This window comes from Drosophila eugracilis, unplaced genomic scaffold (genome assembly GCF_018153835.1).
Source record: "Drosophila eugracilis isolate 14026-0451.02 unplaced genomic scaffold, ASM1815383v1 contig_2088, whole genome shotgun sequence".
NCBI lineage: Eukaryota > Metazoa > Arthropoda > Insecta > Diptera > Drosophilidae > Drosophila > Drosophila eugracilis.
Window position 1 is genome coordinate 5,387,292 of NW_024572964.1, and position 17,944 is coordinate 5,405,235.

Consider the following 17,944-nt stretch of genomic DNA (forward strand, 5'->3'; position numbering starts at 1 on the left):
CAAAGTTGCCAAAGTTCAATTCACTTTTTTACCCTCTCTCTAACTCTTTTCAATTTCAAATATATTTATTTTTATTATTTAAACAAATTGTTTAGATTTTCATGCACTGGCAAAAGTTTTATCTGTTTTTTGCGCGCCCGTTGGAGTTTTTTGTTGTTGTTTGTTTGTTGGATTTGTATTTGAATGTTTGCTGCTGCTGTTGTTTTTTTTTTTGGGGAATTTCTCCAGTTTCGATTCGTTTTCGACTCGTCGGCCCGAGCAACGAAGTTCAACTAATTGCCGAACGTGCTCTAGACTCTGGAATCTGAATCTGAAGTCGAGCCTCTGCCGGCGTCACAGTCGCTCTCTCGACAGCGCTGCATTGCATGTGAGTCGAGACTTTGGCTTTTGATTACCCAGTACTCGAGGGGATACAGGGTATCATGATTATATTATTTTTGTTACCGAAGTTGAAAATGTATTTATTAGCAGTCCCCCTCTCTATATGAGTCTGAGGAGTATCAATGTTATGCAGCGGATAATAATGATCTGATCTACCATCATCATCAAGTGTCTCCAAACATAATTTGACTTGTGGAAAATTATGATAAAGGAAACACCCAGATTTGTATTATTATGTACATATCAATTATCATCAACAGATAAACTTTTAAACCCACACAAACTCCTAATTAACAGGTATATAACATTCGTTATATCCCCATATTTGTATGTCTGTTGGACTTTTTTTTACTGTTATCGTTTGCCGCTCTCTCACATGCAACTTCAGTGGAGCCAAAGGTGCAATGGTGAGGGAAATAGTGGCAAAAGGCGGGAGGAAAACCAGCAGGTTTCCCTTGGCTAGACAAAAGCAGATGTTGTGCACTGAGAAAATTAAAAATCTATCATATTGTCATTAGTTATAAATTGCTAAAAAAAACATAATTTCGTTATTTTATTTTATTTTTAAGGTATATTTTACGAAATTAAATGTTAAGCCTGTTGAAATTCCCCTTAAAATCTCTGCCAATAGAGTTAGTAAACTAAAACTAAAAATGCAGCCTATTCGCTCAGTGTAAAGTTGCCGGGCAAGTTGCACTGCGCTCTTGTGTTTTGTCTGTCTCTCCTGTTTGCCCGTCTCTTTCTGTCTGCTTCTTTGGTCTCTTTCTATTGCCGGTTCGTTGCAAATATTTTGCCGGCCGCTCCTCAGTTGCTGTCTCTGCTGCTGCCTCTGTTGCAGTCGGCGTCTACGCCAGCGTCAACTGCAGCTGAGAATTGAGAATGCGTCTGTTATTCTGTGGAGCGTGGCTTCTGTTGTTGTTGTTGTTGCTGCCGCTTTTATTATTGCAACTACTGCTGTTAGTCATTTTCTGTTTTGCTATTGAATTTATTGTTGTTGTGACGGGATCGAGGAAAATTCATCCAAGAAAAATAAGTTATTCCTAGGCTTTGTGGCTTTTTGAAAATCAGCGAAATAATACTTGATGAACTTGTAGGTTTTATGGCTTAACAATTTTAGGCATTATGTGGTATTCAGGGACTTCCTATTGTTAATTTATTCTCAACATGTCTATCTACAACTTTATGTGGTAAAGTTACATGCTCTATATAGTATTGTAAGAACTGGAGAAAAGAAACTTGACTTATGACTACGTTAAGTCATTCTAAAGTAATCAATTTGGTTTTTATTACATGAGAATGTAAAAAAAAAAAAATGTAATCTATAAATAATATAATAAAATATTTTCCATTATAAAAATCCTATAAAATCACAGAAGCACTTCTCAAGTACCTATAAAACTCCTCAAAAAGTCTCATACTTTTTACACCTCCAACATTACCTTAATTTTCCTCTAGAATATTATTTTTTAAGAACTTAATCAATTCAAATACGCTAATTTAACGCAGCCTACAATTTCACACAACATTAAATAGCCTCAATAAAACCCAGAACTGGCCCATAAAAATAAACTACCATAAAATTCGCATAAAAATAATAAAGCTTTTGCCACATAACTCCTTAATTCATGTGAATTCCCTTCCTCCCAACCAAAGGTGACAACTTTATGATATAATCCCAACGAATATGAAGACAATCCCCAAGAAACCTAAACTTCATTTACAACCGAAGGCGGAAAGCAATTTTATTATAGGCAAAAACCGAGAAACTTTTTGGCCAGATCGCCAATTATTAACAACTTGCCAGGAATCGCCCCTGTTGAGAAAACCACAATGACAGGAGAGAGAGAGAGGAGAGAGGGGAAAAAGTATGTAAACGAAATCGAGAAATGTTTGTTTCGGGGCAATAAAAATCTTGTACAGAGATGTTTAAGGGGGGAAGGCTAGGGATGACTCCAACTTAAATCGAGAAAAGTTTCGAGTTCTTCCCCCTTTTTTTTTTGGGCAAGTTCAAAAGGGAATTTGTCGGCATTTCAAGAGTTGCGGTTTAATTGCAGCCCCGGAAAACTTTCTTTCGAGGTGGTAGATGGGGGGGAGGCGGTGAAAATTCTGTTGGCAGTTGCAGTCGGAACTTGCTTGAGTGGCAAGCTCGGTGCATTATTAATTAACCATGAAAATGGCACCAAAACGGAAACCAGCTCGCTATCTCCTTCTCAAAAAGATATCCACATGTCAACAGCAGCAGGCGATGGCAAAAAAGGAAATCTCTTGGCTGGTGCTGCCGCCGACGACGAGAACTCTCAACTTAAAGCCGCAAACTTTTCCAAAAGTCTTTTGCAAGAACCAACACAGAAAAGACAAGAAAAAAAAACAACAAGGCAAAAATTAATGCGCGTGTAAACGAAGACAGAAACAAGAGAGGGGGGAAACTCTTATAGGAAAAGCTGAAAAAGTTTCAACAAAAGAACTAATGCCAGAGGACAAAAGCCCCCAACGAAACTGAAACCAAACAGAAATGTTGCTAACGAGTAGATAAAATAAATACAACATAAAAAACAAACAAGAAATCAGCGGCAAAAACAATAGCAACTATAAAATGGAATCACCAAAAAAAAATTGGAAAATAGGAAAAAGGTAATCTTTTTCGAGTCTTAAATTCTCTTTCGTTTCCGAAGGTTTCCATGGCAGCTATTGGAAACTCTGCTCCAATTTGGTGTTAATTTGGTTGTGAAAAATTGTTTTGACGCTTTTAAGGTTTTTCTTTTTTTAATCAATCAATAAGTTATTGGCCAGCAAAACTTGTTATTGGCTTGTGGTCAAATTAGGCAGGATTTTTCAAAGTGGTTCAACTTATTAAACGGTATGTAAAGCCTTTTTTGGGGCATAGATGGCAGATACTAATTGCTAAGTTATGCAATTATGGCTAAAATTGTAAGAGCATATCTCTTTTTTAAATGTAAGCTAAAACTACAGTAATAACCCCTAGAAAGGGTACAAAAATCTTCTGAAAAAAACCTTCTAAATAATCTGCAGTAATACGTCAGAGCAGGCAGATCGGCGGCAGTACTAGAAAGAGAGAGGGGGCCTATGCGGAGTAGACAGAGACGGAAGCGTGGGAGTGAGGCCAAAGGCAAGCAACTTTTGCAGTTGGCTCTGCCGCTTTTTTTTTCTTTAGCTTTTTTGCCAAATGCCAGCGAAGGCCGTTCGACTGACAAAAGTACCGTAAAGCTAGTCAAAGGCCCCTCGAAGTGTAAGGGAGATGGCTATAACGAGCAAGCGAGAGGGCCAGAGTTTCAAGCATCCTCCAATGACCAAAGATAGGTTAGCTTTTTTTTTGTCTATATCTTATGGCAAAAACCTGACTGCAAAACATGGCGAAAAAGAAACAAAGCTAAAACGGAATGTTGCTTGACAAGTCAGCAAAGTCACATGGGTGTAGAAGGGGCGGCTGGGCCGCAGAGAGGGGGTTTTGGGTGGCAGGCGGTTTTACTAGAAGAACATCGGAAGACTTAGCCAACCATGGCGAAAGCTCCCCAAGTTCCCTATACCCCCCTTCTCTCGATTCCTCTTTTGAGAAGTCTGGATTTGTCTGTTTGGTAGTTTTTTCTCTCCTAGTTGCTGTTATTTTGGTCTTAGTTTATGTTTTATGTTTAGTTTTTTCTAAGCTTTTTGAATGAATCCGAAACAGATGCAATAAAAGTAGCAGACAGATGTTTGGTTTTCTCAGGGTTAAAGAAATATTAATCGATTCTTTAATCAGTTTTATAAATTTCATATATAAATCCATAGAAAAGTATTCCAACTCTGAGAAATGATAAGTTTTTGCTTACCTTAAAGTTGAATTTAAGGGTTTTTCTTGTAAGAAAAGCCAATGCAAAGATACCTCACCTTCTTCTGCCCTTTTTAAGCAAATCTAGTTTACCGATATTGCCCACAAGCCTAGAACCTTTTCCCTAGTATATATCCCCTATATCGTGCAAATCAGTAGAGCTTCAAGTCAGTGGGTAGTTGAGGTAGGATTCCGGCAAAGAGCCCTCATTTCAGTAACACATTTAGGGGGTTTGGGTGATGGGGGATGCAAAGGATGGTCCTACAATCCTGCACCCCACGTAAACCTACCCAACCACCTTTTGACAAGTAGCCTACAGCCAACGAAACGGCGCGTTTTATAAGCTAACCTCTACAAGAGACCCCCCTTTCTACCCCAACCCTCACACCCTCACCATACCCCCCTATATATATATAGTGCCATCATCAAGGTTACACACTTACACTGCGATACGCACATATGCGGCCTGTAACACCAACACACACGCACAAGAGGCTTTGTTATTACGTCCGGAGGAGGTCTCGCTTTTTTTCTCCTGTAGAGCTCTTAACCGTCAACCAGTGGCTTAGTCAGCAGGGAGTCATCCGGTAAGGTGAGAAAATATACGTGTATCGCTGGGAAAAAGTTCAACAAAGTTTAGGTGGCCAAAACTTCAAAATTGTTAGGGGTATCTGGCTTATAAACTTTTTTTCAGGAAAAAAATAAATTGAGGATAATTTTGTAGGGATATTGTTTGGACATTTTAAAGGCTATTTAAGAGTGTAAAGCCAAATAATGTTTGGTAAAGCTTTAAAAGTATTACATTTCTACAAAAAATTATGAATTTTTATATCATAAAATTACATTTTAGGGCATTTTATCAAAGGAATTAAATATCTTCCCTTAGGAGTACAAATTTTATAGGGTAACCCCTTGCTAACCCACACCAATGGAAAGGCCCCGCAGCACCATTTCGATCATTACGCATGTAAAGAATCCTTGCACACACTTACACACAAATACACACACGCAGATAGAGTACACACACCTGAGGACATGTAAATATGTTGGGCTACGCATAGCCAAGGTATAAACTCATTTCGTGCAATTTCACCTTTCTCTAATTTTCATGTTCGGTGGCATTTCTGTGAGCTAAGAGGAGGCAATGGGGCACAGAAGGATGTAACAAGGATGCGGGGTTTTTCGGGTAAGAGACCGCACAGCAAATAGCCCAAAATGGTGACATTGTTGCTTAAGGCAGAAGCAAGCGATGGCAACACCGCATCTAAATCATGAGCTCGGCCCAACCAGCATCATCAGAAAGAGGACAGAACAAAGGGGTATGGGGGTTAGCTGCCCCCATCTTTCAGCTTACCAGCATTTACAACCGCCTTCCCTTTGCTGTCACTGTGAGTGGCTATTGAAAAATATCCACAAGCTAAGGCAAAAATCGCACTTGCAGCCATGGATTTAGTACATGACAAAATTGCAAGTTACTTTAGTTATTTGAAGTCGCATTTTAGGATACTTCATCATTAACCTTAAAAATGTATATTTATAATCATTAACTAAATCGCGGAAATATCTGTACTTCTTCATCATAAGAACTATGTTAAATTTTAGTTTTTCTTAATATACAAACTTTCACCTTTAATCCAGCCAAGGAAGCTTGGAAAATTATACAGAAGCCTCGAAAGCTAAAATGACTAAAAAAAACTATTACTCTGTATAGGCGTGTGTGGACCCACCCCTCGAGCACTAACTAGTTGCCCCTAATAAATGGATTTCAGCTTCAGCCCTCCCGAAAAAAGGATGTACACATGTTCTGGTGTTCCGTAGTGCCTTAAAAGGCAGGCCCGAAAGGAAACCTTAACATGATTAATGTTGTCGAGTGTGGTTTTGGTTGGTAGAAATAAACCTGGCCTGATGTATTTTCATGGCTTGCATTAAAAATACATGAAATTACATGCAGGCAATCGAAGAAGAAGGACGATGGCCATCTCAACAAGTTTCAATCGATTTTCCACCCAGCATTGCGTTACATATATGCGATGGGGAAAAATTATGAGGAAATTCTATCGTACCGGAAAAATCTCTGTCGAAAAATCTAAGAGCCCGGCCAGCTTCTGGTGTTGGCCATTAAAAATCCAAACATGCCATTGAGACAGAATGCGTGTCTGTCGGTTGTCTTTATGTATATGTGTGTGTGTGTACGTATGTAAGTATCCTGCTGAGCCAGCCGTCGGATTCGAAAAGCCGGAGAAGGCACTCTGGGGCATCCTCTCCGGTTACTGCCATTGGATGTTGCCCAATGGCCGTTGGTTGTTGGATATTGTGTGCTGGGTTTTTGGCCACGACGGAGAAGGTGCGTGTCAGCTCCAATGGGGCTTCGGTTTCGGCCTGGCAATTAGCCTTGACAAATGTGCGGCCGGCAGTTTGGTTTAATGGATAATGTACCTGGACATGGTATGCGAGCGATGGCCAACACCACCATCATGATGCCATCCATGGAGCGATGGGCCCCAAAACAAATGTGAATTTACTGGTAAAGACAGCAACCGCAGCAGAAAACCAAAGTGTAAAAGTACATTTTAAGCCTTAAATGTGCATCCGACAGGTTGGGAAATTATTGTTATTCTTACGGGTTATGAGAGCACTTTTAAAATTTATGTTGGAAATAATTTTCCGGATTTTTCTTTCATGTATATTGTACAAAAAAACTGTTGTTTTACACAATTTTTACTTAGCCAGATGTTGAATTCATCCTGTAAATGGCCTTTAAGTTGCAGTTTTACTTACCTAGAAAGAGAGAAGATTAAGGAAAATATTAGTATATGGCAAGGTTAAGGTTTTTATTTATTTATTTATCTAAGGCTAACAATTAGTTAAAACTAAGAGCTAACAAATGGCTAGACGCAATAGCAGCTAGGGCCTTCAGTTCGGCTTAAGTTAGAATATGGCTTGTGAATGTTTGGCTTATGAGTATATACAAGATGGATTACTATTTACTTATTATTTACAAAAAATTTGATTTTGTTAGATTTGGAAGGTGATATGGGAGTCGTTTAGGAATTTTGAGGATGTTTAAAGAGTTTGTATCTGTGGGCTTAGCTAAGGTGGTGATTGGAGCAGGAATTTTGAGGAATAAGGATCTTTGCGTGGAAAGGGAGGGGCAGGAGCAAATAATGTGGTGGATGTCAATCTGGGATGTTGCATAATAGGCACACGTTGTTTCTTGTTCTGTCGAGGTAGTGGGCGTTTGTTAAGAATGAGTGTCCTAGTCTGAGGCGGGTGATGATGATTTGTTCTCTTCTGTTTAGGAGGGAGTTTTTGAGGGGCTGGGTAGACGTTGATAACTTGAGTATTTGCATGTAGGAGAGATTTTAGGAAATGGGATGCATCTCTGTGGCTTAGGTTAGGGGTGTAGGTTAAGGGGAATTTGGCAGCATGTTTTGCTGCAAAGTCAGCTTTTTCGTTACCTGCAATGCCCATGTGACTGGGTATCCAGATAAGTTTGATTTTTGGGAAGTGTTGGGTGATCATATTGCGAGCTAGGGTTGGATAGTGAGAATGGTTATCGTGGTTAAGGATCGCGGTAACTGAGGAAAGGAAATCTGTACAGATGGCATGCATGCCTGGCGGCTTGGCGCAGATGACTATAGCTTCCTGGATGGCTATAATCTCGCTGTTTATTATTTTCAAAAAATGAGAAAACCGGTCTGGCCCGATTTGAGGCTGGAATTTTCAGTATTTTATCTATAACAAAGCCAATAATGGTCGGAAAATGGAATGTTATATATCGTTGAGCTTTTTTTTGAATCTATTTTCAAAATATTGAAGTGCCATTCAAATCTGAAGAAAAAAATATTTTTTCAATTTTTCGAAAAAATGATGATGATACCCCTTACAAAAAAGTGAAATTTCAGAAAAATTTTAATTGCCGAAAGTCAACTTCATACCCAGATAGAAAGTTTTCTGGGGTCGTTAGCTGCAAAAAAACGGATTCCTTTTGTTTGTGGCTCTTAATTTGACAAAGTTATAAGCATAACACTGGGGGAAAATATTACAAATTTTTACTAAAAATTCACAATTTTGATGTCTCGGCCAAAATATCAGTATTTCCCTCATTACAGAGCCAAAAGTAATCGTAGAATAGAATGTTATGGCAAGGTTAAGGTAAACATCTAAGATGCACGTAATTATCTTCTAATATAAGGTTGTTTCTATAGAATAAGCTAAATAAAACCTTACAGAAAGTATCAAAATATCATCATATGTCATCCTTTGTAAACCTTTTATTGACAATAGCAACTACTTAGACACCTGATAAACCAATAAAAGTACAACATTTTCCGCTAGCGGAAATGTAAATGTCATCATAAAATAAAGACTACTTTGGTAAAGAAGTAGAAGTGGAAGTGGCAGTACTGTATACACCAAACAGAAATGCCCGTCACCCTGTCAAAATGTATCTTCAAGTGCCAACCGCAAGTTGAAAGATATTTACGCATAAAAAGAGAATAAAAATCAAACGAATCAGCAACAATTTTGCATCATAAGCGACGACATTAAAAAGAGCGCACAGGGAGAAAGTATATCCTGGAAGAGAATACCCTGTCAAGAGTTTTTATGCCAGCGACAGGCGTTGGAAAAAAGATGAGAAGGAAAGAAAAAAAACGAAACCAAGACGCGGGACTCATTAAACTTTCATGGCCAGAAACGAAACAGAGAGCCCAGATGGTTACTTATTTTCCTTGCCAGGACGAGAAAAGGATTTTGGGCGAGGGCGTATGGAAAGCAGCAGAGTTTATGTGGCCAAAAGGAAAGCAACTGCCAATTGGCATATAACTCAACAACTGAATACCACGCACAACCATTTCTGCCCGCAAAAAGATACAGATTCTACGAGCAGATACAAGATACGAATGTGTGTATATATGTAAATATATATCCGAGTATAGAGGCCGGCATTTTTATGACTTGACTGGCGCCCAGTTTCTTCGGCATTGAGTATTTTACGAGCCCAGGGAGTGAGAGGGTTGAACTCGTCCTGGGAAACTCTCCTTTTTAGCTTGTTACCAACTTTCCTTTAAGGCAAAATTCCGGAGTGCACAGAGAACTTCTTCCAAATTAGAGGCGGAAAATCCATTTTAATTGATGTGACCAAGCCCAAAAGTATGCAGAAGATTTTGCCTCGACTGCTTTGGCCTCTTCAATGGACGTGAGCAGCAAACTGAATTTTCTCGGAATTATTCAAATGTCAAACCAATTTCTTTTCCTCAAAGGTGGTTAGTTAACCTTAATAAACTGAAGAGAAGAGAGGGAGCAAGCCATTGCAATCAATATAATTTTCTTTGAGTGGCCATAAAGAAAAGTTGTCAAGATTGAATTTATTTGCAACTCAATAAGAATTTGAATATTTGTGGTTCTTTTGAGCAGAAGAAGCCATGGTAATGAATCTGCAACATAGCCTTCTTACTCCTTTTTCAAAAATTTTAAGACAGAAACTATATAAAAGATAAGATTTTGTACAAAAATAGAACTTTCTTCTTTATAGATCATTAAAAAATATAACTCAAATTATCTTTGTCTTTATTACTTCAAAAATAAGACGAGCAGAACTGCTAACATAAGAACTAAAAACTGATTTAAGCACTATTAAAATCATTTAACCGTATCACACAGACTGACCACCACAAAGGCGAGAACAACGATTGCAGTTTCATATAAATATTTGTAAAATCCCCTTGACAATTTCCATTTCAATTCCAATTCCATTAGCCTCCTGCTGCTATTGACACATCGCCGTCCAACCCAGCCAAGTGAAGCTGTGAACTCTTTGCGACACATGGAGAAAAATCAACAAAAGCTGATGGGGGGAGGGGGGGAGGATGGGAGATTGGGGTAGAGGAGGTTCTGCCACAGCAAATGACGGAAGTGCTGATAAAAGGAGTCACAAAGGCAGCCAGGATGTGGCAGCAAATGTTTCCGCTGCACAATGGACAGGATGACAGCCAAAATGACCAGGTGGTGGGATGTTTTTTTCTTTCTATGCTTACTTCTTTCGATTGTGGGCGTGATTATCACACCCATTTATAATCAGGTTGAGCGACAAACTCATCAAGTTTTAATATTATTGACAGACGATAGTCTTCAGTTCGGGATAATATACCTTTTTTTTTCTATCCTTCTTCCCCATTTTTTTTTTAGTACTGTCTACACCTTATCGCAAATGACATAAAAACTTTGGCCAAAGTTTATGCACTTCTTGCACTTTGATGATGATGATGATGATGTGCAGGATGATGTCTCTTCCCCCTAGTCCCTGATTTTCCTCTACCTGCTGAAATTATTCAATCGAATGACTGTTTGTTCTGGTTCTTTCTCTTTTTGCTGGTTTTACTTTGTGTGACCAGGTTACAACAAACAGACAACGAGCAGGCAGGCAGAATAGAAACCAAGCCAGGGAACATCACTTCCTACCTCCTACCCATCCATCCATCCATCCATCCCATCGCTTCTGTACAAACATTGTCAAAGTACAAAGAGGGGAAAAAATCTGAAATTACACACACTGTTCCGGGTGAGAAGGGAAGTGGTACCAACTGATGTTTGTCTTTCGTGTTGGGGGAACAAAAAAAATAGACATATATATAGATATAGCAAGGCAAAGGCAAAGGCAAATGCATTGGCTTGGAACTGACAACTCGGTTAAGCTAACAATATTTGAATAGTAAAACCCAAGGATAATGCATGAGTTGGTCAGGTTAGTCTGACAAATCTGGCTAATGGCAGGTGCGAGGGGAGGGGTAAAAACGGTGGCACAACGAGCAATGAGGGCGTGGCCCTTGCAGTACTGCAATTATTATTGACATGCCCCCAAGCAGCTTGCCTCCTGTCTGTTTGCATAAAGTTGAGGTACACAAAATTCTTGAATTTCACACACAATTCGTAGATCAACAAAAGTTAAGGCCAACAACTTTTTGTCAGATATCGATGGGTCTGTAAGGTAGGGGAGAAAATCTATACTAAAACTAATCGATTGGGTAAACTACAGTAACGAGGGAGGCTTATAAAGAAAGTTTTTCATGAAGCTTTTCACACACCTTCAAAACTAACTGAAACATTTCGATTCTTTCAAGTTTAAAGTTTAATATTAAAGATTTAAATCCAATATTAAGCCTCAAGAGCCCCCAACCATCTTCGTTTTTAATTAATACCTTGGAAAATATACAGCTACCCAGCTCAGCTGTCAACTGGCTGTCTTCATTCTACGCAGAACTCATGACAAATACATAAATTTCCCGAGAATTTTCTATCAGTCAGATGCGCATGTATAATGCATAAGGATCCATCATCAACAGATTGCAGCAAAGTGCGAGGAGTCAAGTGAAAAATTCCAACGAAAACGACAGAAATTATTTACAGCGCACGAGGAGAAACGAAAAGCTTTGGGTTGGGTTGGGAAAAGAAAAACCAAATGAAAATCCATAGCGGACTGATATCGAGTGAACAACAAAGCAATAAAGTCAACGAAATTTGATGCCGATTTAATAATTCAGAAATTTGTTCATCACAAACAGACAGCAGCTGCAATTGATGAGGCCAAAACCCAAAAAAAAAAAAAAGACAGAAGCGAAAAATGAAATCGTAAAATATAAAATGCAAATAAAAATTGGTTTACATATAATATATATATCTTATGCTCACTGGCCTGATAAACAACGCCGGATGTTCAATATTAAACCGTCATTGGGCATTAAAAATTAATGTTTATTTAAAAAGGCAAAAAGTCCGGCAGGCAAATCGGCTTGACAAATTTCGAGAGCAGCGAGAAAAGACACCGAAAACAATGTCAACCAGATGGAAATAAATTTCCAAAAAAAAAAACAGGAAAACAAAGGAAAAACAGAGCTGAAATAAATAGGAAAAACGAGCAGTCAGAGCAAACCGCGGCTCTTGAAATTAAGCAGCTTTCATCAGGTAAAGGAAGTGGAATTCAGGTCGGCATTGTAATGCTATTAACTTTTTGGCTGTGAAAGGTCAGCGGTTAATGGTTAATGATTGCACGAAAAACAAAAACCAACAAAATCAATGGTAAAAAAACGGTTGCTGATCAATTAAAACAGCATTGAACTGATGAACCTTTTCTGGTTTTGTTTAATTTGTTAAGGTAAAGGAAAAATTCTCGAGGTTTTCCTTTTTTCTGTGCTTCTGCATTAATTTACTTTGTATACATTTCATTAACAACTAAAGCGAACATTTGCTTGAAAAGAAGTAGAGATTTTGTGCTGAGAAGTGGATTTGGTGCTTCATAAGCAAGTTTTCTTCTTATTTTTTTGTACCCTCCGGCTGGCTTTTATTTGAATGAAAAGTAAATTTACAAAACGTGCGCAAAATGGCGAGAATGGTTGGGAAAATGCAAAGGGTTAGAACAAAAAAGCCAGGAAAAACAAAATATATATGTAAAAGTATTTTTTTTTTTTAACTTGACACAACGCACAATTTCGCGGGCTCTTCTGCTTTTTTGTGAGACCGTTCCCCGTCTTTTTGGCACCCCACTCAATTTTGCTTGTCTCCTTGGCTTGGCTTTGCTTATGTGCGCACAAAAGCGCGCTTCATTATTTTCGTTTCCGTTGCTCTTCTGTGACACGCACACACACACACACACTCGCACATTAATACAGAAGAACACACACATACTCATACTGAAAGCTTTGTAGGCTTTTCTCATTTTGCTTGTTCGCATGTAATTTAGTGTAAATTACTTTGAGTAGAAGCCCCTCGCAATTTAAGCCAAACACACATTGAAACCCACACATAGGCACCCCCCATTTATACAAAGAATACGCACACACACTCATATATATATAAATAAAGGACCTTACACACACACTCACATGTCTGGGAGTCGTCGTCTGGTAGCATAATTTTTAATTGTATTTGCCTGACGTGTTATAAACGATATGAATTTATGCTACACCTCAAGACTCACCCCATTTTCTGCCTCCCTCCTCGTCGCTTTCACAGCTGAAAATCTATGTGAAAGCAAAATGGTTTTCTTTGTCGTGCTTGTGCTTTGTTGAGTGTTAAAGGAATACTTTTGGTGATTTTTTATCCATTTTTTGGTGGTTTTTATTTCAGTAAAAGAGATTTTTAAGATTTTCTGAAGATTTCTAGAAATATTTCTTTTTTTCTTGGCAATATTTTAGTGTTTATCATAACAGTTTTAATCTAAAAACATAACTTCTACTTAATTCAAGTCGTTTCCTCTCCTAATCAGTAACTTTTTAAAATATTCATCAAAGTTATAATCCGCCGTGACAAAACTCGCTGCGAATTAAATAAATGTATGTAAACTTTCCGAATCCTCTTAAGTAGCAAAGCAAATTTTCAGTATTACCGCAACTTTAACTCTGTAAAAAGCTTTCACTTAAGCTCATCTGCATAATTTAGGCAACAAAGAAAAAAAACAGCGTAAAAAACAAGAAAATCCCAAGCCAAACAGCTGAGTCCAACACATGGGCAAAAACTAAGAGAACAAAAAAGATGAAAATAGAAAATGAAACAAATCCCTCAAATAATAATCCATTAATGCGTCTAATCCTTGGGAATTTTTCCCATGCACAGCCGGCAGTTTTCCTCCATCTTACGTTTTTCTCTCTTTTATATTTAGTATGGAAGCGGGAAAAAAAAATTAAGCACATGTATTCCAGTTATGGGTTAATAACCCCTGCCCCGGTAGTTCGTTATGCAGTTGAAGGCGGGCACTTAATATTACTGGCAGAGCACTCGATGCAGCTGCTGCCCCCGAAAAAGGATGCAGAGGGAAGGGGTAGGGGAAGCGGGAACAGGGGTTAAACAGGCTGCTGCTGCTGCAATGGCGGCATCAAGCAAAATGGCGGCAGGCACACACACATACACATACATATGTAGAAAGGAGAATGGCGGACGGACGTTGAGCATATGCATTGCATGCATATTAATAACACTAAAAACTTGCCACGTCTGTTTTCCCCTCCTCATGCTGCCTCCTCCTTCTTGCCGCCAACCCATCCTTTACATCACACGTAGACAGAAGGACAGTTGAGTTTTTGAGTGTGTGTGCGAGTGTGAGTGAGTGTGTGTGAGAATTGAATTGCTTCAAGTGCCCTTAAATTGCCCTCATTACATAGACAAACACGCACACACACTCATACACACACTTACACACAAATGCAGAGATAAAGTGTTGCTACAGCTGCGCTTTTGCAAAATGGCCACACCCACATTTTCGCCCTCCCATACGTTCTAATCCCCTCAACTGTCCCTTCTTTTTGGTAAGGCCCACCCCCTCCATGTCCCATCCCCTATCCACTACCCACCACCATTGCCGAGCACTCACACATGCCACTTTTCATTTCCGGCTTTGGATTTTTCACTCTCCAGAGTTGCCTGGCTCTTCCTAAACACAGCATCATCACAAGCTGCATTAGCAGAAAAGCAGCACCAGCAGGAAAAGCTGGAAAAGCATAAGGGGGAAAAGCAGTAGCTAGCAGAACAGCAGCCACTCATCTATCTACTTATGCCTTATATTTTATCTGCTTGCACTTCTTTGCTTGACTTCTGCTTAGCTTTTGCTTTGGCTTTTCTTTTTTTTTTTTTTTTTGAGTTTTTATATTAAGCATACGCCCTGTATGACTTTAGCTGCAACTTATGCTTTAGATATTAGCTAAAATATCTCTTAACACATTATACTCTTTGAAAGTTAAGGCATTTAATGACAAATTACCAAAAAATTCTTAAACAGTTTCCATCGTTTTAGGTACTTAAATCAGAAAACCAATTATTAAGGTAAGTTACCTCCTTGCTTACCCTTACAACATGGAAAATCCCGGCGCACAGAAGTGGAAAATAGGTGCCGTTGACACTGGGCAAAAGAAACATTTATGTTGATTTAATTTCTGTTCCATTTTCTAACTATTTTTTGGCAAATTAAAAGTAGCAACCCAAAAAAGGGAGAAGGGATCCCCAGAAAAAGGCATCCTCGGCATCCTTCTTGATGCCTTTCGACTGCAATTTTGGGTTTTAATTTGGCTTGGAATGCGGTCAGCTCGGCAAGACTCAGTTGCATGCACATTTATAATTTTTAATTATTCCAATGAAATTCCTGAAGCGCAAAAAGCAATCCGAAAATTACCACGACAGACGGACTCGGGTAAAAGTCTTTCAACAATCTCATCGTGGTCTTTTCTCTTTATTTTTCTTGTTTTTTTTTTTTTGCAGGAATTCTAATAAAAATAGCTTAGCGTCGTCGAGCAAAATGTCGACACTCTGGATGGGATCGGATAATGTGCAGTCAACTCAGACAGGACAAGCCGCAATGTGAAGTTGCCCGCACGAAAATTCAAACACAAAAGTTCAATTTAACGTAAATACTTTTCAAGTGGGTCGAACGGAGGAGAGATCGAAGGGTAAGCCAGACTGCCAGCCTTCTAGCTGCCAAAGTAGCTGGCATCTCCAGCCATCAATAGATAGTCTGTCCCTATCCCTACCACTTTCCTTCGCACAAAACCGAAAAACCGGCTCAACTGAAAGTTCGAGTGGGAAATGCCAATGGGAAATGCCACTACCGAGAAAAAACTACTTAAGGACGACGACGACGTTGGCGAGACAGGAAACGAGCCTCAGAGATCTTTGCTGCCAGGGAATGTCGAATATGAAATGTGGCCAGATGATGCCGCCGCAGGAAGGAGTTAGCCATTCAAACTATTCCGTAAGCCAGAGGCAGCATCAGCAGCTGCAGCGGCAAGTGCAACCCGGAGAAATATGAGATGTACAAAATGAAATAAAGCAATTGCGGCCAACTGCCAGGGAAAATAGTCATAGGAGTTTGTGGCTTTCTCGTTCAGAAATATTGAAGTTATGTGACAGGAGTGGAGAGTTGGAGAAGCGATAAGCACTTGTGGCAAAAATAGATGCCTCATGTGGAGAGTTTTTAAAGAAATTACTAAAGTTGAGAATTCAATAAGTTCCTGTTATTAAATATCTACAAAAATTAATTTATGCTTAAAAAAGGAGAGTAAAGAAAAGGCTTATCTTTTGAAAAGAAAGACTTTCCTTTCATTCTTATTTAAGAGCAACTCTCCATCTAATTTATAACATTATCTAACTTTTCAGCAGATATTTCAAGCAATTTCCATGTGACAAACTTATAGATCTTCGAAGTCCCCCCTAAAATCCAACGCCCTTTCCATTTACATACCGAAACTTGCTGCATATCTAGAAATGCCAACGGACTCGTTTGCCATTGTCATTGTAACTCCCACCCAGGCCGATAAATATGGGCGGTGAGTGTGTGTGAGGGCGTGGCACAGACAGACAAAGCACATTTCCGTCAAACACAATAAGTCGATAAAAAGAAAGAAGCACGAAACGAAAACAGAAAATAGCTAAAAAGAAGCAAAACGGAAAAACTATTTTCCAATTTTCCGAAATGTAGATAAAAAAAAAACACACACCAAGATGTGTGAGGAGGTGGAAAGTGGGAGTGGCAAGAGTTGAAGGTTCAAAGCTGCACAAACAGAGATATGCAAAAATTGGTAATGGCAGAGAGCTGAGGCAGCAAAAGTTGCGCCAAAAAAGAACTTTCCACACGACGCTGAAGAAGAAGAAGAAGCTGCTGCTGCTGCTGGAGAAAAAAAAAACGAAGATAAAGCAGATAGTAAAGGACGGCTAAAAAGAGGAGGCGGGAGGCTCCAAGGAGCAGCAAAACACGAAGATGAATTATTAGAAACGTATGCAAAATGCTGCATATGCATTAGGGCTTCCTTTTTTTCGCGTATGCCACGCCACGCTACGCCACCAAGCGAAATAAATCAAAAATGTTGCAAAAATGTTGAAAATTGTTGGAAAATGTAGCAAACGTGTGGCAGCTACTCTGGCAAAGATGAAATTTTAATGCTTGTTTTGGGATTCTATAAAAGGTTGGCAAAAAAAAAAGGAAACTTTAAAGCTACTTTGAGAATTTCAATACTTTGATAAGTTTTGATCTATAAAAATAATAAAAAAGGAGTTTTAGCAACCTATTTTAATATAAAACATAACAAAGAACTTCAATTTAACTAATGACTTCATTCCCTTGACCTTAAAAATAAATACACAAAGAGTTTCTGTTGATTTCCCCGACGTTCTTTGTAGTTTACCCCCCTTTTTTTTTGCACAAAAATAACATTGTAGATATACCCATAAAAGGGGGTACAACATTGATGCGTGTATTGGTGAAAATTTTGGCATTTTCCCCCCGTTCACAATTCACCAACCCCCCACACCCCCGCTAACAGCATGTCATTCGCTTTTACTGGGCACGTATTCCCCAAAGACTTGCCGTCCCAGCTGCACATTTTGGCTATGTTTTTAATATGCTAAGCACTTTTTTACGCATTTTACAACACTATCGAATGTGCCAGCGTCCGCAGCTGTAATGCCCTGTCCTTTCCCTCTAGCTTTTATCTATATACATACATAGGGGTATATACAAAAACATATACTGTATGTGCATGTGCGATGCATTCACATTGACAGTCAATGCAGTGCGACAAGTCACAAATGTGCATATCAATGGATGTGTCAAAAACGTTGCCGAGAGTTAATAATACATTTCGCATTCCTCGAAGAAGCTACATTGCAGTCAGACGAGGGATCTGCGGGATAATGGGGGTTTGCAGGGGTTTTCCAAGAGGGAGGGGGGGGGGTGGTAAATCCACTTCACTACTAACT

The 17,944-nt window shown here is 39.0% G+C and overlaps 1 protein-coding gene across 5 annotated transcripts in view; it reads right to left on the minus strand.

Annotated features, from left to right (window-relative positions):
• LOC108107547 (protein alan shepard) overlaps positions 1–17,944 on the minus strand; it is a 135,825-nt gene that overhangs the window by 103,343 nt on the left and 14,538 nt on the right. The gene's annotated exons all lie outside the window — the stretch shown is intronic.